This window comes from Chamaea fasciata, unplaced genomic scaffold (assembly GCF_029207755.1).
Source record: "Chamaea fasciata isolate MVZ Bird 193981 ecotype frontalis unplaced genomic scaffold, bChaFas1.0.hap1 SCAF_121, whole genome shotgun sequence".
Classification (NCBI taxonomy): Eukaryota; Metazoa; Chordata; class Aves; order Passeriformes; family Sylviidae; genus Chamaea; species Chamaea fasciata.
Window position 1 is genome coordinate 1 of NW_027094206.1, and position 24436 is coordinate 24436.

General features: G+C 45.7%; 1 long non-coding RNA gene across 1 annotated transcript; it reads right to left on the bottom strand.

Moving 5' to 3' along the window:
• Positions 1-21151: 21151 nt before the first annotated feature.
• Positions 21152-24172, bottom strand: LOC136304561 (uncharacterized). The gene is made up of 3 exons (XR_010724656.1): positions 23848-24172; positions 23585-23616; positions 21152-22776 (listed from the first exon to the last, which is right to left on the bottom strand). It is a non-coding gene; the product is annotated as an uncharacterized lncRNA (long non-coding RNA).
• Positions 24173-24436: the final 264 nt, after the last annotated feature.

Genomic DNA, 24436 nt, shown 5'->3' on the forward strand with positions numbered 1-24436 from the left:
TTTTCTTCTTTTTCTTCTTTTTCTTCTTTTTCTTCTTTTTCTTCTTCTTCTTCTTTTTCTTCTTTTTCTTCTTTTTCTTCTTCTTCTTCTTCTTCTTCTTCTTCTTCTTCTTCTTCTTCTTCTTCTTCTCTTCTTCTTTTTCTTCTTCTTCTTCTTTGTTTTCGTCTTCGTCTTCATCTTCTTCTTCTTCTTCATTCTCATCCTTCAATCTCATCCTCATCCTCATCCTTAAATCCTTATTTCAATTTTTATCCCTATTTTTCTCATTATCCCCATTCCCATCCCTCCCCACGCCGGAGCGGGGTGACCGGGGGGCTCCAGGCCGGGGACCCCCGGGGGATGCGGGGCTGGGGCAGCCGCGGGGGCTCCGAGGGCCGGGAGGGCTCCGGGGGAAGCGGGGCCGGGCAGGGTCCCCCCGGGCGGGCGCCAGGCGCTGCCCCCGAGCCCCGGCATTAACCCCGCTGACACGGGCGGGCGCCGCCGAGCCCCCCGGGAGATGCCCCCCTGCAGCACCGCCGCTTCTCGGGGGCTCACAGCCCACCGAGGGGAAAAAGGAAGGAAAAAAAAAGAAAAGAAAAAAAAAAAAGAAAAAAAAAAAAAAAAAAAGAAAAGAAAGGAAAAAAAAAGGAGAATTTGTCCCTTCTCTGCCTCGCTGCCTTTTTTTTTTCCTTTTTTTTTTTTCTTTTTTTCTTTTTTTTTTCAGGTCTGGCTCCAATTTACGGGAGAGGAGGGGGTTCGTTAAAACGGGAGGAAGAGGCAGCTTGGGGATAGAAAAGGGGTTAAATGATGGGAGAAGAGAGAGTTCGGGGATAGGAAAGGGGTTAAATGGGGAAGAGGGAGTTTGGGGATAGGAAAATGGTTAAATGGGGTTGAGAGGATTTGGGATAGAAAAGGGGTTAAATGATGCGAGAGGAGAGAGTTTAGGGATAGAAAAGGAGTTAGATGGGGAAGAGAGACTCTGGGGGTAGAAAAGGGGTTAAAAGATGGGAGAAAAGAGAGTTTAGGGACAGAAAAGTGGTTAAATGATGGGAGAAGAGAGAGTTCGGGGAATGAAGTGTTACAGTCTGGGGGAAAAAATATTAAATGCCACCAGGCTGGGTTTGGTGGCTCGTGGGGTTTGTCACCTCATCCTGTCCTGCAGGAACTGTGGCAGAGAGGTCTCGGGAGTCCCCGGTGCTTCGCCACACCAGCCCTGAGAGATGTCACTCCAAAATAAAGAGGTTTTTTTACCAAAAATCCACGAAGAGCCTCGGGGACATCTCCTTGCTGCGTGCTTGCAGCACCTTTTTACCTCCAAAACTCTGGACAGGGGTAATAGTGGGATTTCCCTTCCATCTTCTTCTCCCCAAACCCCATTTCTGCCAAATCTCGTATATTTTAATTTTTTAAAAATTGCTTTAAGGCCGGGGGTTCCATTTGACAGCACCCACAGGGGAATTGGGGTTACATCGCGGACTGTGAGGAGAAATTTTGGGGGCCAGGAGGGAACCCTGGACCCCCCAGGAGGGAGCAGGGCGAGGAGGAGCAGCCTGGGGATGCCCGGGCATTATCCCTGTCCGGCAGGATTGAGACACACACGCAGGGAAGGAGGGGTGGGCGGGCGGGCAGGGGAAAGCCGATCCTCGACTTTCCATCACGCGAAATTGAAGCGCATGTGCCTATAATGAAATATTTCCTCCCATTTCATGGCAGCTCAGTAATTCCCGATGGCAGCGAGCCTGGGAAAACAGATCCCCCTCCCCTCCCCTGCTGCTCCCACCCACGGCGCCTGACCGCACAGGGCAGGACGAACAAGGGCTCCGTTCTGCCGGCCCGCGATGCTTCCCCACCTTCCAGCGTCCTCCAAAACGCAGCTTTTCTCCCCCTTTTCCACCCTCCTCCAGCCAGGAAAATCCGCATTTCCAAGGGTTTTTCAGTGCGGGAATTTCCCCCTCTCCCACCGCCAGCAGCGTCCCCAGGGCTGCCACCCCCCGGCAAAGGGCCGCTGCTTTCATTTACTTTGGAATTATGCGGTTTTTCCCGCTCCTCTAAATTTAATTAAACTTTGACCAAAATTCTAAGCAGGGCAGGAAAATAGAAAAGGGTGGGGGTTTTTGTTTGGGTTTTTTGTTTGTTTGTTTGTTTTGGTTTGGTTTTTTTTTCTTGTGGGAGGAGGTGTGCCAGGACAAGCAGAGCAATATTATTAATAATAACAAAAAAAGCAACAACAAGCCCTTAAAACACTTCGGGGCTGGGTCGTGGGAGGTCAGGCTACTGGGATGAGGCACTGGGAGTTCTCAGGCTCCTTTGAAACGCTCCTGACACGAATTCGAAGCAGCCAAGGACACCAGAAAGCTGCTGGAGCATCAGATTCCGGCTTGGAATGGCATTTTTTTTCCCCTGGAAAAGATAGCCAAAGCACGGGGAAACTGGCACAGAAATGGGCAGAGATGAGGGTGGGGTTGAAAACCAGCTTGGATTGGGAGGGAGAGGCTCTGACGGGAGCTGGGTCAGGTCTTGGTCTGTCCTGGGAGAAAGGGCAAGCCTCGAAGGAGGAATTCAATGGATTGAGGCAAAATTCCCTCAAGTCCCGGTTATTTTGTGTCCCCACTTGTGGTGGTGACATCTCAGGACCGGACAAAATTCGCATTTCATGTCCAGCCCAGTGAGTTCCTGCTCTGCCAGAGGAAATTCCACTCATTTTCAGGGAATGAAATCTGCCCTGCAGGAGGTGCCTGGTTCACCTGGAGCCCATGGATAGGTCTTGCCACAAGGATTTACATCTTCTAACTCTCCATTCTCCACTTTTTAATATAAAAACACAGTTTGGGGTTAGTTTTAGTTCACAGAATTTCGAACCCTTAAAGAATCTTTTTCTCCCTCCTGTTCTCATTCTGTTCCCTATTAATTTGATAACATGTTTGATAATATGTTTGTTCAGGCTGTGGACAGGATGGCGTTAGGATAGATCGCTCAGCAGTCTATCCTAATAGAATTAGGAAAAAATTGACATTTCAACAGAAATTTCAATTTCTATTGAAATTTCAATTACTTCATATATTGCTCAGCAAGATAAATAGAAATTTCTATTATTGTTTCTAATTTCTAATAGAAATAATAATAGAAATAATATTTCAGCCAGATAAATGTCGTGTGTAGTCCCTGACAGGAGCAAATCCCATATATTTCCTGGGATGTGATGTGGAAGCTTCACTACTCTGCACATGGAATTACCTGCCCACAAAGAAACCCTACTGCTGCTGCTGCTGCTGATCATTAACTCCAAATAGATTTAAAAGTCCAGAAAGCATGGCGGTGGTTAATTTTAGTTAATATAGCTAAATATATAGTTAATTATAGTTAAATATAGTATAAATATAGTATAGCTAATTTAGTTAAAATAGTTAATTTTATTAGCTATTTCATAAATAAATAAATAAATATTTATAATTTTATTTATTTATTCATATATTTGTATAATTTTTATTTAATTGCATTAACTATTTTATTAATAAACAAATGAATAAATTATTCTTTCATATCATATTTGTATAGTATTTTATTTAATTTTATTAACTATTTTATCAATTCTACCCTTTTTGCGGTGGAGAGGAAAGGAACCTCGGGGCAGTGAGGAGGGGAGTGGGTGCCACAGAGGTGACTCCTGAATCCAGAGACTCCGTGGTCCTTCCACATGTGGGCTTTGCTTTAATTCCCAAATTCTGAGTGTGTCACAGGAGTGGGAGGTCTTGGAATTGTCTTTCCACCAAGAGTTTGCAATGACCATTACTCACGCCTCGGTACAAAACCTCATTGGGGGATTTCAGGACCAGAAAGACCAGAGGGGAAAATGACTGTATGCAGCATTTCCCCATGGCTGCTTGGGCTTGTGGAGGCTTGCAATTATTAATGTTCTGCTGCTGATTAGAGCTAAGATTGATTAAAATATGCTGGGAAAACAGATTATCCCAGATTAGCCGCAGGACTGAACCAACAACGCTGGGAACAAGCTTGGAGCACAAACTGGGAGCTCTGTCCAGCTCATGGAATCCCACAGGTTTGTGTCTGGGATGCTCCAGGCTTTAGGGTTGCCCTGTTTAGTCTTCCTTGAAGTCAAAAAAATTGCAATAAAAGGCATTTAGTGGGAGTGTGCTGGGGGCAGGTCCTTTTATACCTTTGGATGGAGCAAATCCTGGTGCTCTCCCTGCCACCAGGAGCTTTCCTACTTCCACTGCAGCTTTCTTCCCTGCAGAGCATCCCCAGGAAACACCAGCCCTGGAAGTCCTTCCTCTGAGGAAGAGGAGCTCAGCTGGTTGCTGCTTGGCTTTAAGAGCTACAATGACTTCAGGCGGGTGGATTTGAGTTGGGTATCAGTAGGAAATTGTTCCCTGGGAGGAACACAGGGTGCCCAGAGAAGCTGTGGCTGCCCCTGGAAGTGTCCAAGGGCAGGTTGGAGCACCCTGGGACAGTGGGAGGTGTCCCTGCCCACGGCAGGGGTGGCTCTGGATGGGATTTAAGGTCCCTTCCCACCCAAACCATTCCCTGATTCTCCATTTGCTCTCATGGAGACAGACACACATCAACAGCTGTGTTAAGCTGCATCGCCACCGAGCTACATTCACACCACCTCTGGTGGCCTTTTCCACCCAATTTTGGTTTCTCTTCTTTTAGAAACCATTTGCGAGCTCAAAAGGAGGCAAAGAGGAGTTTCCAATAACCACTTTTGCCTCCAAGGAGCATCTTCCTTTTCCCCCAGGCTTCAGGGGAGGGTGATACTACATCTGTGATATTTTGCCTCACTCCTGTCTCTCATTCAATCCTCCCAAAAAGAAAATTCTCTTTGGGAGAAAAAGTCACGTTCTTTATGACTTATTTTTTCCCCAGTTGTTTTTCCATCTGCCCAATTTTCAGTTTTTCCAAGTCTGAAGCATCCCTTTATTTGCTGGCTTACTGGAAAAGCTGTTCAGGTCTCTAAACAAAGCTCATTCTTCCTGATTTTATCTTTGCCTGTTTTATTGTTTCCGGTTGTTACGCAGTCTGGGCGATGCTTCCACGGGGACTTTCCGAAGGAGGGAATCCAAAGTGACATCAAATAACATCCAGGAATAAAAGTGGGGGGTGATTAGAAATGCATGACTACCTTTTACTGGAAAAAGTGAAACAGACGGTAAGAAATTCAGGCTGGATGGGATCAGCCCGGGAGAGCTCACCCTGAGGGTGATCAGCTCCTGATTTGGGGCATTTTGATGACTCAGGGCGAAAAGGATCAATCAAAAAACGCCTCAAAACTCTCCTGAAAAGAACTTTCAAGCCTGAAAGTTCACCTGTTTCTCCTGTCCAGATGGGGATGAGGGAGGGAAGTTCCTCTGTTCCACAAACACTTTCATTCAACCCTCGGTCTGGCACGTTTTCCTTCCTGGATCTGCTATTTTCAGGATTTTATACCCCAGTTTGACTGCACATTGATCCTCCTCGACACAGTCCTGGAGCTTCCTGGGGGAAGGAGATGCTTTTAATCGGTTTGGAACCTTGGAGTCATCCCCCCTAATTACAAACCCCTTGGCCAAACCTTACGGATTCCATTCCGACTTCTGGGGTGTTTTTTGCCTTTCCCATTCCTTCTTGCTCACTCCCCATTTAAGGAAAGTTCATCTGATTCCTGGAGGCTGCACCCACGATTTTCTGGGGCTTTTAAAAACCCTTCCAAGCGAAAGAGCTCACATCATTCACTTATCAGATGGGAGGGTTTCCACCAGGAACTCAGGGATAAGAAGTGCTGTAATTCCATGAAGACACAAAAAAGTCGGATCAGGATCCTCTGCAAGATGCAAACCATGCAGAACCAGCCCAGGAGAGCCCAAGAGGCAACTCCAAACCCAAAGAACCCAAAACAATTCCTGTTTTTTTCTCTCCCTGCAGCATCCCAGCTCATCCCAGTCCCACATGGGAACCCTGGCTCTGGAATCCTTCCCGTGCCACCAAATCCAACCAGGAAAATGCCTTTAGAAGCAGAAACTTTGGCACATGGACAGAGCTCACTGCAGCCTGCTTTTCCCTCACAGATTTGCCTTCCTTCCCTTTGATTTCTCCACAGGAAAATTGCCTGGATCCCCCAGGAGTGAAGAGCAATAAATCTGCCTAAAGCAAGAACAATCAAGCCCTGTAAATATTCCTATTTCTGTAACTTGAAGGGTAGAAAAGACACGTTCAGGGTTATAACATACTCTCCAGCAGCATTTCAATGTCACATCTGAACTTTTTTTTGGCATTTCTGCTCCTCCTCGGGCAAATTTGGGATTTTTTGCTTCATCTACAGCATCACTTCGTGCATCCACACCGGGGCTTAGGGGACATGGCTGGAAAATCTGGTTGGGTTTTTGTCGTGCTTAAAAATTTTTCATATTTATGGCTGAAGTTTTAGGGGGCAAACAGGATCCGTGTAAATTCTTCCACATGTCATATGGGAAGAATTCTGCCTAAATTCCGGGATTATCAATAGTCCAATGTTACCAAACAATACAAGGTCTAAAGGTGGAAGCAGATTTGGAAGGGGGGTTTGGGTCACTCTAGAACCTGCCTGGATGGCAGCAACGATAAAATCAACCTCACTTTATGGTTTGGTGGTTGTTTATTAGGTCCTGACTTGAAGTTTTAGGTACCTTCACCCAGTTCCTGAGCAACACAGGAATAAAAGATGAATGGCACGAGTGGGAACGGGGATATTTCCCTGCCCTGGTGGACACAAAATCCCACGTTCACCTGGCCAAGCCAGATCTCCTGCAGGTCATTACCCGGCTGAGATATCTTCCAAGCCTCCAAAAGCATCAAAAGCTCTTCTTTCCTCACATCCCAGGGCTTTCTTCAATAAATCCCATCCCAGGAAAGTGGAAAGCAGAGCCGTTTTCTGCTTTTGGAGCATTTCAGCCTCGCTCTTCTCAGCCTATTTTCCCAAAGGTTCCCAGGGCCGGGAGCCAGGTCTTCTGCTTCTTCCTGGTGGGAAGGACATTAAAGCTGTGATCCCCCTCCAAGGAATGGCCAGGTCAGGACAGGATTGACACAGAAAAGGGCAGTGATCCTTTTTTCTTGCAGGAAGCCACTGGGGGAGGCTGGATTTTGGAAGGGGATTTCTGCAGGGCTCCTAAATCCCACGTCCCTTCATGGCAGCACTGCCAGATATTCCATCTGTGTCCCTGTTGGATTATCCCTTTTCCTGACCCAGAGATGGGGCAACTGAGAGGCATTTTTAAAGACTTTTATTCTATTTTCAGTCTTATGTGAAGGGTGAGACAGTGCAGGTGTTATAATCACAATCAGAAGCCAAACTATTTCCTAATTACAACCCATTATAACTGTTTTTTGGCCCATCAGCTTTTGCCACGCAATGCTGCTAATAATGCCTTAAAGCATTGATTAAAATATGCCGGGAAAAACAAATTTTTATGTTATTTTTTATATTATTTTGTGTTATATTTTATATTATCCCTTGTGGGTACCCCTCTACAAACTCATTTCCCACATGTGCCCTCTGAGGAAAACCCATTTGCTTTAGGGCTTCTATAAACACATCCCAAATCGGGCTCTGGGGTGACAAATGCCCACGTCAGGCAGCGGCCGCCGGGTGCCAAAGCTGGCACATCCTGTCTCCAAGCAGGCACATGTGTGAGGCATTTCTCATGGAATTGCTGGACTTTTATGGGCATGGATACGAGAGGCTTGGAACACTCCTGGTTTCTGTGCATTAGGATGTGTTGGCTCAGATATCCCTCGGAGGTGCTCCAGGGAGGATGCGGAGGGACTGGCACAAAGCTCTGCCCGCCCTGGGATGCTCCATCCTTCATCTTCCAACTCGTGGATCTGAGTCTGTCCTGGTTTGTCCCAAAAATAAATAAATACGACCTCTAGTTTCAGGTTAGCAGCCTTAGGCGATTGTGGTGGAGGCAAAAATGCCCTGGGTTCCTGTGGAACACTATAGGAAATTTTGTCCGTTTTGTCTTTTTCCTGCGGAAAACGATTGGAAATTTTTGTCTTTTACAGGACAAATTTGGTCTTTGATAGGATATCAGTGGAAATGGTCTTTTACAGGCGAAATGGTCTTTTACAGGGAGGAATTCCCAGGAGGAAGCTTCCTACCCGTGGGAAAACCCACATGGCTTAGAGCGGCACCACCTTCCACCACCACCACGGCAAAACCCAGCCTGGAATCAGCAAAGCCAAACCCAAACCACTGCCAAAAAAAGGGTGGCAGAGGACTGCTGGAAAATGGGATCACGTTTGCTTCCTGTTCTCTCCAGAAATATGAAGGAAAAGCTCTATTTTATGCAGTAAAAACTCTATTTTATGGAGTAAAAGCTCTGTTTTGTGGAGCAAAAGCCGAGCACCATTTTGCATCCAGATTTGGATGGGACCGTGACAAGTCTTAAAATACACAGGCTACCAGAAAACCTTGCCTCTGCACGTCTCACCCTCTCCTCCCTAAGGAATACCATGAGTCCAGAGCTGTGCCTGCTCTCTTTGAAGGGAACAGCAAAACTTGCACTGACAGAAACAAACCCGAGCCCATGAAGTGCTAACTCTCACAGGAAAGCCCATGTGCAATTCTCTGTTCTGTCCCAGCCAAAAATCCCTCCAGCACGCACCTGCTTTCCGTTTGTTTTGGTGAAAACGTGGAGAAGTTGGGGCTTTGCTGGAAAACAGTTCTGATTTCTCTAAAAAAAAAAATATATTAAAAATTTAAAAAAAAAAAATTCAAGTAAAACATCGTTTGCTGAATTATCTATCCTCCTTTGGGTTTTCCTCTATGAAACCCTCTGGTGCAGCCAGCTCCATTTACTGCCAGCATTGTGCTCGGCTCCATGAAGGTCCTGCCTGTTTTGTTTGTTCCTCTGAGTCATCTCACAAACATTTCAGCAAAAGGTCCAAAGACTTACAAGGAGCACAGGGAAGCCAAAATCACCAGATGGAGAAAAGCACATCTTAAGGGGATGACAGTTGGCACGAGAAGCAGGAGAGAATCAGGGTTTGGTTTGATCTGCCCCAAATTATTTCACCGCTTCTACTCTGCAGGAAATTGTTGAGGCTGAACCAAAATCAGGATCAAGTTTGAGATCGTTTTCTCTTTACACATTCTTTCGGGACCCCACATCTCTCAGTATGCAACCTATTAATTACAAATCCACACACACACTCACATCCCATCTGATTATTTGGGCTTCAGCTGACCCTGCGGAGGGAAGCAGATGAAAGCAATAATCAGTTCATTCAGCTACAAAGGGAAAATTAAAAGAAAGAAAGAAAGAAAGAAAAAAAAAGAAATCAAAGCTAGATAAACATATCCTGTTCTCATGGAAAACAACAACAAAAAGGGCTGAACTGGCAGGGGAATTAACAGAGCTCTTCCACACCTCTGTCAAAATGGGATGTTGGAATCCAGGGATGGCAAGGGATGTGGGGTGGGGACCACGATGTCCCTACTGTCCCCTGGGACATGAGGGAGGCAGAGCAGCCCAGTGTGGTGCTGGCAAGGGTAATTTGGGTATTTGGGGTAATTAGGGTTGTTTCCTGCCTGGTGGGAGCTGTCAGCCCTCAGACTCAGGCTGTTGGTGCTGGAACCTTCCACAGAGCTCTCCTGGCAGCAGAGTGGGAGGAGGGTGAGAGCAGAGACGCCTTTGCCAACCGGGCCGGGCTGTGTTCAAAATGCCTCTTTGAAGAAGGAGACATCACACCCCGAGCATCCCAGGGCTCACTCCTCAGCTCTGCCCTCGTCCCAGATGGGAGGAGAAAAAGGAAAAGGGAAGAAGATGGAACTTTCTGGAAAAAATCCTGACTTAATGGTATTTTCTGCTGGTTGGAGATGCTTCCCTAAGGCAATTCACAGCACTTACACCAGACCAAGGAGAGTTTCTGGTTAAATATTTTAGACAACTCAATCAAGTTATTCCATTGGTTGGTGTAAAAATTCCAGCCTTTTCCATGCTCCACAGAGCTATGAATCAGATCTGTGGGGGGTTTTTTTCGTCATATTGTGATATTTGAAATTATTATTGTGATTTAATCTGGTTACTAAAACAACCAGGGATGTCATAGTGGTAAACCTTTTGTGCTTGAGGGGCAGACTTCCCACTCAGCTGGGGGGCCATAAAGGCGTCATTTCACCTGGAAAAATAAATTATTGTACCAGATTTAACTGCCTGTCATCCAAAAAATAAAAAAAAAAGAGAAATAACTACAAGGGAGTTAGATAGAAAAAATAGAAATAACTACCTGAGAGCTGGGAAAATCCAAAGTTTTGCTAAGGAAGAGGGATTCCAGCAGCTGCAGAGCTGGGCTAACACACTTTGGAATTACGTGCAGAAATGACTGCAGAGAGTTGTTCTTAAACTGAAAACTATTCTTACCATGAATTCCAGGGGATGCAGGAGAGCCTGCAAGGGAAGAGCTGAGGACAGCACATATCCCGTTACATTTTTAACCACCCAGATTCAATTTTGAACTCGGCACAAAAGCCACAAAGAGAAGCCAGGGGAAAACGAGCCTTTTCGAATCAAGAGGAACGGACAAATTTCAAATGAAATGTCTCCACCTCCAGTAAAATCCCAAATTAAGCAACAGCAGCCTCATGCCCTGGGAAGTTATTTCCCCTTCAGTCATCCACACTTGGCCCCCACTGAGCTGCTTCCTTTTAGCCTCAGATCAGGTTCGTATTATCCGACGTTTGCAGCAAAACCCGCTGGGATTGCACACAGCTCATGGAAGCAGGGCTGGATCACAGCCCCTGTCACAAACTGGTGTTTGCAGTAGCTTTTTTTATTCTGCAGCAGCTTTCCCAAGGACAAGCCTTGATGTTGTGCAGGAGCCAATGGCGGTGGGAGTAAAAAAGGAGAGGTTTTGGGCAGGCAGCAGAGCCAGCAGAGCTACAAGTGGCTCTGCTTGGATGATGTTTTCATGCCTTGCAAGAATCCTGACACAAATCAGGGCTGGAGCACGCCGGGGGTTGGGGGGATGCCTGGCAAGGGTCTTCCCTGCCACAGTTTGTGGTGCAAGAGCTCAGAAATAAATGTGGTGAATAGAGCAGCTGTGCATGGCTGCAGGTACAAATCCGTGTTTGGGGCGGGGGGATATGGATCCTCACTGTGCAGAAGCATTTCCCTGACTGGGATATTTTCAGCCAAAATTTTGAAGTTTAACAAAAATGCAGTGGCTTTGCACTTCACCTTCTTCAGGCAGGTCCAGCAGATGAGGAACCCATCTTTGGCCAGGAAGCTCCAACCCTGCAGGAATCCCACAAGAGGGAAACCAACAGTGCTCTCAAATCTGAGTAACAGAGAGGAACCACAACCATTCCCATGGACCAGAACATCCCTGGGTATTTCACACAGCAGTGATCCCATCAACGTTTGGGGGACGAGAACTCAGCAACATTTTGGGATCAAAACCCCATCAAATTGGTCATTTCTCCCTCAGCCTGCTCGAAGATTAGATGCACAACAACAACAAAACGTTTTCAGTCTGGACTGTCAAGGATGGAAGGATGTTTGTGGCGAGAGAGAGATTTGCCACCCACTGCTGTTTCTTTGGTGTCCAATTTCTGCGGTCACAATTTATTCAGTGACTGAAAGACACCAACACAAAAACAAATTCCAAGCTATAAAGTGGGATTTCCAGATAATGCATTATTCCTTAAGGGGAGAAAAAAAACCAAACCAACCCAAAAGGATTGAATGGCTCTTTTCCCCTGCTTCATTGACCTTTTCATATTTTCCAGCATTTCTGTGGGATTTCTTTATTATTTGTAGTGATTACTGGGAAGACCCCAATCCTCTCAGCTGTCCTCACGTAGGTCCACATAGGATCAGCTCCTCATCCAGCAGCACCACGAGCCTGAAATGAAACAAAACCAAAAGCAAAGATCGTTGCCAGCAATACAAAACCTCAAAGCCTCGTCTTGAGGATTGGTTCAGCCACCGAGAATTCGGACTCCGGCTTAAGCAAGCCAGCCATAAGCCTCCCGAATCTGTAAAATTCAGCTGGAGTTTCTGGAAGTCTTGGAGGGAAGAAAGGATGGAGATATTTGGCCTTTTTTTCTGTAATTTTTCATGGTTGCAGGCTGATGGCAGTGTGGAGGAGCTGAAGAGTTTAGGGAGATGATCCTGCATGGTGGTGGCAGGAGCTGCAGGAGAGTCAATGCTCTCTTTTCCCTGTCTTCCCAAGATTTTACCCCTTCATTTTGGTCAAAAAAGAGGAGGATGTGCCAAGGTTTGCTGCAGTTTGTTTCAGGTGTGATTTATTAATGTTTCAGAAATATTCCAAAGCCACCGTGCTGCTCTCCAAACCCAGCACTGCCATTCATCTCCACGCCCCATCCAAAACTCATGCTGAGCTTCCCTGCCAGTCCTCACACCTAAACACCCAAAAAATCTGCACAAGGAGCATGACTCGAACCCTGATCTCACCTACATGAGCCGGGAATTACAAGAATTACAAGGTCACCTTCTTTTCACTACAGATTCTTCACACTTTGCTTTGCATGGACACTTTGGAGCCAATTTTATTCCCCTTTTTTCTCACAGAAAAAGGAGGCTGCTCCATGGCCTCATCCTCAGAGTGCTCAGAACAGGCCCTGCACTGGCTCAGAGCAAAATTCCTCAGCGGGAATGAGGATTGTGAGAGCTACTCACATATGCTGGGAGCAGCTCTGCCTTCCAGAGGGTTGCATGAGGTTCCTGCCCACTGGATCAGTGTGTTCCTGGGGATGACGTATCATGTTACTAATTCCCCTAATTGCATGTCTGGGCTAAAAACAGGCTGAGTTTTCCTAAGAAGTTACATTCCTAATAATGTTACTCCAAGCACTGTGGTAAAATTTTTTCAGCGATGCACGTAGGTTATAAATCAGGGGAGAGAGATGCAGATAGTGTTTACCTTAAGCTTGTTTATCTGCCTCTGCCACTCATTTGTTCTGGGGTTTGCCAAAATGCAGCAACACAAGATAGAGTGACTGGAAGGGATTCAAGCTCTCCTTCTCCAGGCTCCTACTGCATGGAGCGTTTCCAGGAGAGCGCAGTGCCCCGAAACAACCACACACAAAACTCTTTTCCCGAAGAAATTCCAGCAGGGAAACGGACAACCAGATGGAGATTTCCCTTATTTTCAAAATCCCAAAGGCTGTGCCTCGTTGAAGCAGATTTGCCCTCAAGTGAGTGCACATTTGAAGAGGAAAGATCCTCAGGGAAATTTGGATTTCAGATGCGCCTCTTTGCACGGTGCCCCGCGGACATACGGCCCTGCCTTGATGTATTTTTGATAACTTAGGGATTATTTTGGGTTCCAGATTTGTTGTCACACTCGGAACAATTCCCTGGAGAGCCCCACGAGGTGCTGAGGGCAAGAGGTGGGGAACGTGAGACGTCCCTGAGCCGCCACCGTCGCCGCCGCCGCGCCAGCTGCATCCCCTCCCTCGGGGACCAGCAGGACAACGTGAGGCTGAGTCATCAGAGAGGAGGACATGGCCTTGGCACTGCAGAGCAGGAGGTGCTGAGGCACTGGACTGAGAAGTGAAGCAATCTGGAAGGTGGAATTTTTTTGAGGGGAGTGGGCGTTGATTTTCCAACTGGGTTTTTGGGTTGGTTTTTTTTCGGCCATGAATATCAATCCTGAAATTTCCACTGGGGTCAGGAAATGACACATGTGCATTGTTGCCACCTCCAGAAGGAGAGGGGAGGCTGCCTTTGGCCATGGCCCAGCAGCAGTGAGCACGCACTTTTGGGAAGAGCATGAGCTCACCATGGAAAGGCCACTCGCAGAGGGAAGAGAATTGTTTTCCTCCTTCCTATGCCAGCATCTTCCCTAGAGCACCAGGAAAACGCGGAGACATGGAGAAACTCTCCTTTGGAAACACAGAAAGTTGAAGGAAAATCCTGCCCAGCAGGCAGCCAGCAAAGGGGTGGAATTTTATGGGAGATTTTCATGAAGAGTTGTCCTTTACTGTCCCATTTCTCTTACCCCACCAGCACCAATTTGGAATGGGCAGCAACACCCAAAGTAAATTTTCTGAACAATTCAGGAAGAATTTTTTTTTTTTGGAAAGGATTGTTAAGCATTGGAATGGGCTTCCCAGGGAGCTGGTGGAGTCCCCATCCGTGGAGATGTTCAGGGAACACCTGGATGTGGCACTCAGTGCTCTGGGATGGGTCACAGGCTGGATTTGAACATTCCCCGTTTCTGTGGGTTCTCTTCCTTCCTCAGATGTCCACTCTCTGCTGGACTCCTCCAATGGAGTCAACCTGCATTTGTCACAAATGTATTTATCCAGGATTCTTTTTTTCTTTTTTTCTTCTCTTAGCTTAGGGAGCAGCAGGGGGATGAAGGAAAATACTCAACTTTCAGGTGTTTGAAGTGCATTTGAAGGTGTGATGCCCCTGGAGCAGCCCCTGCCATGCCAGAGGAATGAGCTTATTGCAACACAGGGGAGGAAAGATATGTGCATCACTTCCCAGAAGCACACGCTTTTCCTCTCCTGGGTCTTGGACACTTCAAGCCTGGAAAAAGTGGATTTTTACAATTCTTAAGTGGTGAAATTATGACGCTTGATATTTTCAGAGATCACTCGTAAACCCAACCCTACAATTTTCCATCTCCCTTCATTTGCGCCATCGTATTTAAATCACCAAGATCCACATCAACAAAAGCTATTTCAAGGCAATTTTTTCTCATCAAGATCATTACAGGGCAAAGGACTAATTATGAACAAGTCTCAGTGAGTCCTTTTCCACCCCACACACAGCTGGAGCAGCGACAAGGACGTGTTTCCATCTCCCCCTTGCTTTGCTGTGAATAATGGATTTCCTGTTTGCCAGGACTGATGAGCTGGAGAAAATAATGACAATTTTTTAAAAAAATTGGATAACTGGCCAGAAACCCAGTGTAATGTGCTTTTTAAGGAGAGTGAGCTTGAGTGGTAAATAAAATTGGAGCCCAGGCTGGTTGTTTTTTATGTCAGAGCCAAGTGAGTTCAGCTCTGGACAGTGTCCAGGGAACCTTTCCTGCTTGGGAGAGGAATGACACGGGAGGGCTTGATGAGATTTTCCTCACACAGGTAAAGAGGGAGAGGTTGGATGCAGGGACCAGCTCCTGCTTCATGCCAAATTTGCTGGTGGTGGCCAGATCCAGCAAAACCCCCAGAAATTTTTGGGAGGGTTATGTTTTTTCCCCTCATCTGAGAAAAAAAAAGGATGAACAAACTCTTGCGTTGATCTCTACAGAGAAATCTGAGCCCTGTTCTTCAGGAACCAAGTCCGAGCCTCTCTGACAACTCAGATGAGAATTGGAGACCTCAGCATCTCCACCTGGCCCCTCCCAGATTTAAAATTTCTTCCCCAAAGGAGGAACTCTGGATGCTGCTGGAGCAGCGTCATCCCACTTTTCCAGACACAGCTGGTTCCATGTGCTCCAAACCAACCTCTGAGGTGTTCTCCTCCTCTTCCTCGATTGCTCAGTGCACATTTTTGTGGGCTAAATTAGTGCATTTTTGGAAGTTGACAGCTCATTTACAGGCTCAGATGGTCTAAACCAAGGAATTTCTCTTGGCCTTGGGTTGCATTTTGTGGGCAATCCACAAAATCGTTGCCGTGGGGGAGAGTTTCCCTCCGCCACAAACCTGGTCCCCCTTTGCAGAGCTCAGTCAGGGCAACCTCACATAAGATTTCAATCTCATAAAATCTCTGCAGGACACTCATCCCGTGTGCCCTTAATTAACGACACACATCTTTAATGAATTAGGCACCCCTTCCATTCCCAGATTCTCCTCTTTCTCTCTCCAAGCCCTTGGATGATTTTCCAGCAATGACCCGGGGCAGGGTGAGGTGGCAGAGGTGACACCAGCAAAGCGGTGGAAAAGCAGGAGTGAAAAGTTACCTGTCCCCCACCTCTGCCTCCCCCAGCCAGGGCTGGAAACATCTGGGCTGTGGCATCTCCTGAGGCAGCTCCTAAAACACGAAGGGAATATTGATACCAGATGGGAAAACTGTGGGAGGTATTTTGTGGGCTGGAGAAGCTTCCTGGAAATCCAGAGTGTCTTCCCCACTTCCCTGACTTGTCCTCTAAAAGAAGAGATGCAAAACTCTAAGAGAAATCCTCCTGCTCACAATTTTAGGTTTTTTTTTTCCCCTTCCTGCTCTCCTGGCTTCTCCTTTTCTCCTTTTCCTTAAATTCACCTGATTTTTCCAGCTCCAGAGCTGAATTCCTCCCTCTGACCTTTGCAGGTGTCTTTCCCTTCTTTGGAATATTTTTTCTCCCTGCTAAGTCACAATTTGTGATACCTAAGATCTTCCTAAAAATCCCTGCTCATCCTGAGACCTTCAGCCATCCTATAAATACAGCAGAGAATTCTGGTCTAACTCTACTTTTAATCAGGGTTTCATAATATCTAATAAAGGAGATTTTTTCCTTGAAGTGAGAGCACTGGAGGAGCAAATCCAGGAGATAACTCTGGAGTGGGAGGTCAGATATTTTATCAAACTGAATCACTGAACAAAACTCAGATGGTTTTTTAGGTTCAGGATCCTTTCAAACTCCTTCTTTTTTTTCCAAGTCACGGCAGAGAAAAAGAGCCATTTGCTAGAAAAGCAGTGTCAGGGAAGGTCCATGCGACATTTGCCAACGTTACATCACCAAAGCCGAATCTCTGACAGATCTGTAAACAGCAACTTCTCATGGAGATGTCGGCAGAGCCTCAAGCGTTCAGAAGAGTGTTCCTGCATCTGCAGCGGGGAGAAAACACATGGAAAAGGACCGAGTCTCCTCACACTCCCTCTGTTCTTTACGTGTTGGGAATTTACACTATAAAACTGAGGTTTTGAAACCAGAATAAAATACTCCAGGCTAGGTTGCACGTTGAGAGCATGAGTGCTGCTCAATCCCAGCCCTTGGGCAGCAGGGCAGGATTTGGCTGGGAAAGGTGACCCCCACTTCCAAAAGAATGTCCTGGGAATCATCAGGGAGCATCCAGGAGGTGAGGATTGGGAAGTCACCTCTTTCCTCAGTGCTCTCAGGGGCAGAGGTTGCAGTGAGGGGCTGGGGAGGTGTGGAAGTGAATTAAAGCCCCTCGTTATCCCTCCCAGGGGTCTCCAAGGACTCTTCCAACCCTTGATGGATACAGACCCAGGGCAGGGCCCTGCTCTACATGTGCCAGTGCTGCTGGGGAGGGCAGGACTTGGCTTGCTCTGCGTATCCAAGGATCAGGTGCATTTTAATTCGAATAAACAAGGGCTTAAGATATTACAAAACCCTTCCAGGAAGCTGAGTGCAAACAGCTTACATTTATTTTCTGGTTTTCTTCCCTTACCAGCGTGATTTCTCTGCTCATCTTCTGTGTTGCCTCATTTAAATATGAATTGAAATAAAATCCTTCCACTCTAAGCTTTGACTCCAGACCCAATACCTAAACACATCTCATATGAACGCACGCTGCAATTAAAGGGATTTGCTGAAAACACAAATTTCTGTCATCTTTCTGAATTTTTGCTGCTGTTTTTTCCTCTCTGTGGGACACACACTCCACTTGCTCTCAAAAGAAGTCAGATTTTATTCCTTTTTTTTTTTTCTGTCAGAGTAATTTTAAGCTCCCACTGAATTTGCAGAGGCACTCAAAGGATGTGCTGACACCTCCCAGGGCTGTGCCCACCATCCCCAGGATGATTTTCCATGGGTTGGAGAGAAATCCTGCTGGAACTGCTACTGGAGTGACAGGCCATCCAAAACAGCAGATTTTCACTTCATCCATATTTATAGCAAAATGGAAACATAACGTGCTTCAAAGTAAATAATACAATTTCCAGAGTCAGGCTGATTTTCTGGCTTTGGTGAATTCCCAACCAAAACTTTTCACACTGGGAGCAACCAAGGAAAGGTAAAGCAGGGAGAGTGAAATTCCAGCCTGACTGAAGGCAGGGGGAAAGTGGTCACTGATTTTAACAGTGCCAAGTTTTGCCCAAAAACCTCTATTATAAAATCCTGTAAATTGGGAACTAATAATAATAACATAATATTGGGAGCTAAAAAAAAAAAAGGGAGCAAAGCTGCTGGCTTCCCTTGGTGGCATAAAAAGACTGGGGATAAAAAAAAACCCCAAAAACTAAAAAACCACAACAGCATCTATTAAACGCTGCAAAAAAATTGAAACTGAGTTACGGAACGAAACTTGATATCAGGATGAGCCACACACTGACAGCGTCTGTAGTCATGTTGGCATCCTTGTTTTATTTGCACAAGCTCAGGAAGGGACAGCTTGCCCCGGTGAGCATTCGCAGGAGAAGGGATTTACCCGAACCCGGTTAAACCAACAGCAGCCGAGCGTCATCGCGGAGGGCTCTGGGGTTTTTCCCTTCCGTCACACGAGGAAGGTGAGAGAGCAGACGTGACCACAGAGTGTGTCATCAGGGTTGTTCAGTCAGTGTGGATTTCGGCTGCGGGAATCCAGTGAGGCATCCCAAGGAAAGAAGGTCCAGACCGTGGGATCGGATCACTGGAGAGGAGAACCAAGAGTCCATCCTGTGAGGGGCAGCTGAGGGACAAAGGATGCTCAGGGGGAACCTTCATGGTGTCCACAACTCCCTTACAGGAGGGGACAGCCTGGGCTCTGTTCCCAGGGAACAGGGACAGGAGGAGAGGGAACGGCCTCAGGTGGGCCAGGGGAGGCTCAGAGTGGACAGCAGTGGGAATTTCCCCATGGAAAGGGGGCTCAGGGATGGGAACTGCCCAGGGAAGTTTGGAGTGCCCGTCCCTGGAGGTGTCCCAGGATTTCCTGGAGGTGGCACTCAGTGCTCTGGGCTGGTGATGAGGTGGGGATCAGGCACAGGTTGGACTTGGTGGTCTTGGAGGGCTTTTCCAACCTCAATGATCCTGGGATTCTAAGAACTAAGGGCTAAAAACAGAGAAGTTGGCTTGTTGGCCTACGGGAATGTCCCCTCTGGCCACCAGCAGGAGCCCAGTAGGCTGATTGGGGTGGGGATAAGAAAAGAAACATTTTCCCTGGATAAAACAGAATCTGCTCTTCCCAGGTTTGGATTATAATGTGGATAACACTTTGAGCTCTCCTTGAAGCTCCCATGAGAGGGTCTCACCAAACATTTATCCTCTAGTCACATGGGAGGGTCCCATCTCACGTCTGTCCCACATCTTAGAGAAGGAGAAACTGCTGCAAGCAGCTCAAGGCTCTGGGCAATGACCTAAGCAAGACTGAGCTCCCTCAGAACTGTAATGAAGCCCAAGGAAGCATCAGGAATTACCAAAATCACTTCACTTCATGTGACAGTGGTGGTGACTCAGGTCACAGAGAGTCCCTGTGCTGAGCACATGGTGGGGTGTGGCCTGGACACCTGATACATCGTTTTGGATGACACCTTGGTGGCTTGTTGACATCTGAAAAATGTGAAGATTCTCACGAGGAGGGACCCATAACACCCCCTTGGTTTCAAATCTTCCTCGTTCTGCTCAGGAGGCGGAAATTTCCCTTGGAAACCCCTGTCTATATAAACGCCAAGGAGGTCAAGAGAAAAACAATAGCAATAATAAAAAATAATTTAGCAATTGTGCAAATGTGCGGGGAGGGGTGGCCACCTGTGACACCTGCAGAAGGTGCTGGGGGTGATGTCCTGGCCCAGGGCTGGGATCTACAGGAATCATCATCTCCCCTTGGCCTCATGACTCCCCCTTCTTACTCATCCCTCTGACGCCTCAGCGCGTCCTGGATTTCCCGGCATGGCTTCACACGGAGTGTGGGCTGGGACACAGGGAAAGGCCCCATCCGTGACCCCAAACATCATCCCCACGTGCTGCCCTGCTGGAGGATTTGGGGGACATGACTCAGGCCCTGAGCCTGCCAACTCGTGAGGATGAGCAGACCCACCGTATCTGGAGGTCAGCGCATGAGGAATCGGCTGGGCCGGTGGCCACAGCCTGGTCCCACATGCTGGGAACAGCTGCTCCAGGTGATCCAGGCACTTCCCAGCCCAAAGAAAACTCATCTTTGCCCCCAGCACCTCGCAAGCTCTGCAGACCTCCCTCCCCAGCAGCATCTTTTGTTCCATGAATTATCCTGGGCTCCGTCTTTGCCTTCGACTCCGGCCAGCCGAGCTCCAGGGCATGCTAAATTCAGCCCCGCATTTATTATCCTAAAAAATGTGGGAAATAGGAAGGGTTGTAATTTCCCAAATTACTTTTCTTCTCGCTAACAGAAGCTGGCAGCAAATATATTTCACATGTAAATATTTAAATACTTACTTGCAAGCACAATTACCCTTTTTTTTTTTTTAATCCATGACTTGTTTCGTTCAGAAGCTAAAAATACTTCCTCAGGAAGCAAGCGTCTACACTGGATTTTGGGGAGAAATTTTAAATCCCTGGCTTAATAATTTTACCAAGAGTTGATTATTCCAAGGGTTCATAATTCTCACTGTGTTTTTGGAAATCAGAAAACACGTGGATATGAAACGAAACACGTTGCAAAAAGATGTTGTAGTGTCCAAAAAGGACAATAGTTGTTTATAACACCCAGATTAACATCGTGAGGTTCATTTAGCCTTCAGCTTTTCCTTGGCTCCTTCTGAGCGTGGAACCATTCCCCCGAATGCCTGAGGAATGAACAGGCTTCAAACATCTTTATTTATTTGGATGAGCACGAAGTGAGGGGGGAAAAAAGTTCCTGCCTGTTCTCGAGGCAGAGAAATCGCTGTCGCTCCTTTCCCCCCGCGCCAGCCGTAAAATGTACAGAAATGTAAAGCAATAAAAATTTTATGGGGGGTTGTTTTTATAATGTTTACCAATCTCCTGCCTCCCTGACGCTTTCCAGAAGATAGGATTTTAATAGGGTTTCTTTCAGTCCAAAAGGGAAAATCCCAGTTTTAGGGATTTTTTTTTCAGCACACAGGTTTTTCAGCAATCTGCTCCCCCAGATTTCTTCCTCTGTCCCTTTGGCTTCACTGTGAGCTTTTGGTCATGGAAATTTAAATATAACATAGATGATAAATAACGTGTAGGTGTAAAATACAAGGGAGATGTGAAATATAACGTAAATGTAGAATATAATGTGAAATATAGTGTAGATGTAAAACATTACATAGATGTGAAATACGATGTAGATATAAATGACAACGTAGATAGAAAATACAATTTAGGTGTAAAATGCAGCTGTGAAATATGATGTGAATAGAAAATCAAACCTGGGTAGAAAATACAATGTAGATGTCAAATGCAATGTAGATAAAAAATACAATGTGGATGTAAAACACAATTTAGGTAAAAATACAATGTGGATGTAAAATACAGTTTAGATGTGAAAATAATGTAGATGTAAAATATCATGCAGAGGCAAAACACAACATAGATGTTAAATATCATGTAGGTGTTAGAGAGATCTTTATATTTCATTGACAATTAGGAAGGTTAAACTGGGGAAATAAATGCTTGGAAAGTGTTTCTAAGGAAATAAACAAATTATTAAAGTTATTAATTTCTCTGCTGATTTGAACAAATCACAAAGCCCCATGAGCTCGACTTTCAATATTTCTTCGAGCAGCAATTTTGTTGTTTTTTTTTTTTTAAATCCCATTATTGTGAATGACCTCCTGGATTTCTCCAAACCTACCAAATCCATCTTTTGCTGTCTCTGCAGGGGCAGAGGATCTCTCCTTTCCATCCAAGAGCTGTTTATCAGCCCGCGGTTGATCCCCGATTTATCCGTTCGGATTTCCAAAGCTCCGTGGGCTGGGATGCACAGCCAGCCCTGTGCCTGCCGTATGTTCCCCCTGACGTGTTTACAAGAGTTTTGATTTACACCTTCCAGGTGTTTCTCTCTTGGAAAATATCCCTGCCTTTGGTTTACACAATTTTTTCCGATATATTTGTGGCCATCAGCGAACTCCCCCTGTTTGTTACAGGTGATGTGCCCGGAATCAGGGGGTGTCATTTTTATCTGGAAATGGCTGGCAAAATTTGTTGTTTTTTATTTTATTTTATTTTTTATTTTAAAAAGAACCAGGTAATTTGTTGACAGAATTAATAAAATTCCAAAAATCCATGTTTTAGATTAAATGAGGGTATTTTTGCTCATAGACTGGGTGTCAGTCTCGTGCTTGTGGCGCACTTTTCCTGATGCAAAGCAGCCAATATTTAACCTAAAAATGGGGATTAAACATCTTTCATAGTTTTGCTCTTCACCTTTGTTATGAACAACCCAAATTATCATCACACAAAAAATGAACCCTGTTTATGCCACCAGAAAATACTTTGTATTTTTGTATTTTATCTTTATAACATCCAACTGTATTTTCAGTGCAAAGCTTTTTGTAGAACCAAGGCAGGGCATACTCTGAGGTTGCCAAAATGCTGAAGATAAAACCAATTTCTTTCAAATTATTTTTAATCCTGTGTAAGTTTAGCATCGATTTTTAACGCTGGATTAGCGCTGCCTTTGCAGTCCAGGTCAGAAGTCAGGTTTTGCTTCTGGAAGGCTTAGAAAGAAAAACTGTCAGTTATTAGGGGTTACAAAGTAACTCAGAAAATGATTGTTTTAATTCAGAAGGAAAAATATTTTCTGGGGCTCAGTTTGCCCTTGCAGGAATAGCAAAAAACCTTCTCCTTTAGCACTCGGATCTGCACAGATTTTTCACATCCTAGTATATTGTTATTAAAATTATAAATCCATAGTCCAGCAATATTCTCAAAAGAATAGATTTTAATAAAATATTAGAATGATCCTTCAGCATTTTTTCGAGATAAATCTGCACTGGAATCCACACGGTTTATCTGCAAGACAAGACAATTAACCGAAAAAATTTAGCTGTCAATTTAATTGTTTTTTAAATGAAGCGTTTCACTAATTGAATTTTATCCTCATGCCCGTTGAATATCATGAACTGGGTTTGGGCTCTTTAAAAAACACAAAAATCTGGTACATATTTGAGATGAGAAATGGGAATAAACAGCACAGCAGAAACTGGAATAAATTCCAGGTGAGAAGTGGGAATAACTGTTGGGAAAACCCACATCGTGGCTGCCCCAGTGCCAAACCCAGGCAGAAATCCCGGGTATCCTCCTTTCCCGGAGTCTCAGGCATCACCTGCAATGCCCAGAGAGGAATTCCTGGGGAATATTAATGAAATATCACCAGGCTTTCCTATGGAAGTTAAATGAAGGAAAGAAAACCAGCGATTATCTGAATTCCAAGTGCGCAGTTCTGGCAGCGGGAAGGGAACCTGGAAACGCTGATTATGTTATTTGATCTAAGGAAACCTGGAAAATGCAGATTTATTCCGAGGCACTGGGAAGTGGAAAGCTTCATTTTCCAAGCTCAGCCAACCCCAAACTCCATGTTCAAACCCCGCCAACCCTTCCCTCAAATGTCCTCCTTGGAGAGCTGATCCCAACCAGCTCCTGAGTCTCTGGATTGCTCTTCCCCAGGCAGTTTTCCTTGGAATTACAAAGCAAATCGCGGGAGCAAGGGGTTTGCATGATGTAAAAATAAGAATATTAAGCAATCCCTCAGCCCTCAAGCCAGAAAAGGTTTGACGGTTGTCAGTGCGTGGTAAATTGGGAGAGAGATTAGCAGCCTTACTTTAGAACCTCCAAACATCTGAAACACGTTTCCTGTTTAAAGAAAAAAAAAAGAAAGAAAAAAAAAATCAAATCTAGGTGGATGACCTCAGGCAGGATTTTTTTTTTTTGTTATTAACAAATGCAAATTGTACATCATCATGGCAAAAAAAAAAAAATTAAAAAAAGGAAAGAAAAAAAAAAAAGAGGGCCGCTCTTGGTGGTCTTGATCCCTTCTGTATATGAGAGAAAGGGGAGGAAAAAAGCAGAAAAAATAAACTTTACCTTCTCACTTTCAGGGTGGGCAATGCCATTCCAGTGGCGGGGTCCTCGGCTCTGGGAAGTGTTAACGCTGTCACCGCAGCCCCCGGTCCCCGCGGCCGCGCTTCCCCGCTCGCTCCCAGGGAAAAACATTCCCTGAATTCCTCCCTCCTTTCCCCCTATCTTCGCCCGGGATCCGCGCGCTGCAGGTTCACGGCGCTACTGTCAAATTGCAGGGGACAGGGCTAATCTAAAGCAGCAGCGACTCAGCAGCCAGGGAAAACATTGACAAATTTGCTGTTTCCAATCCTTTCTACTCTTTCCAGTCCGTTGTGTTTTGGTTTCTATTTTTTTTTTTCGGGTCCCAAAGCTATAAATACGCAGCAGCAGCTGTAACTTGTTGCTGAAATGTGCTTTATAGATCTGTTCTGGCACGGTGCTTTTTTTTTTTTTTTTTTTTTTAACTGGGTTCAAATTTGATATTGGGAGTTCTGATTTTTTAACATCTTTAATGGTCCCGCTGGCTTTGAGCTGCTTGTTGCTGTGCCCTGGTGAGGTTGGAAGCTCTAAAAGCTCATAAAAAAAGGTAACACATGCTCAAAGATCCATTAAG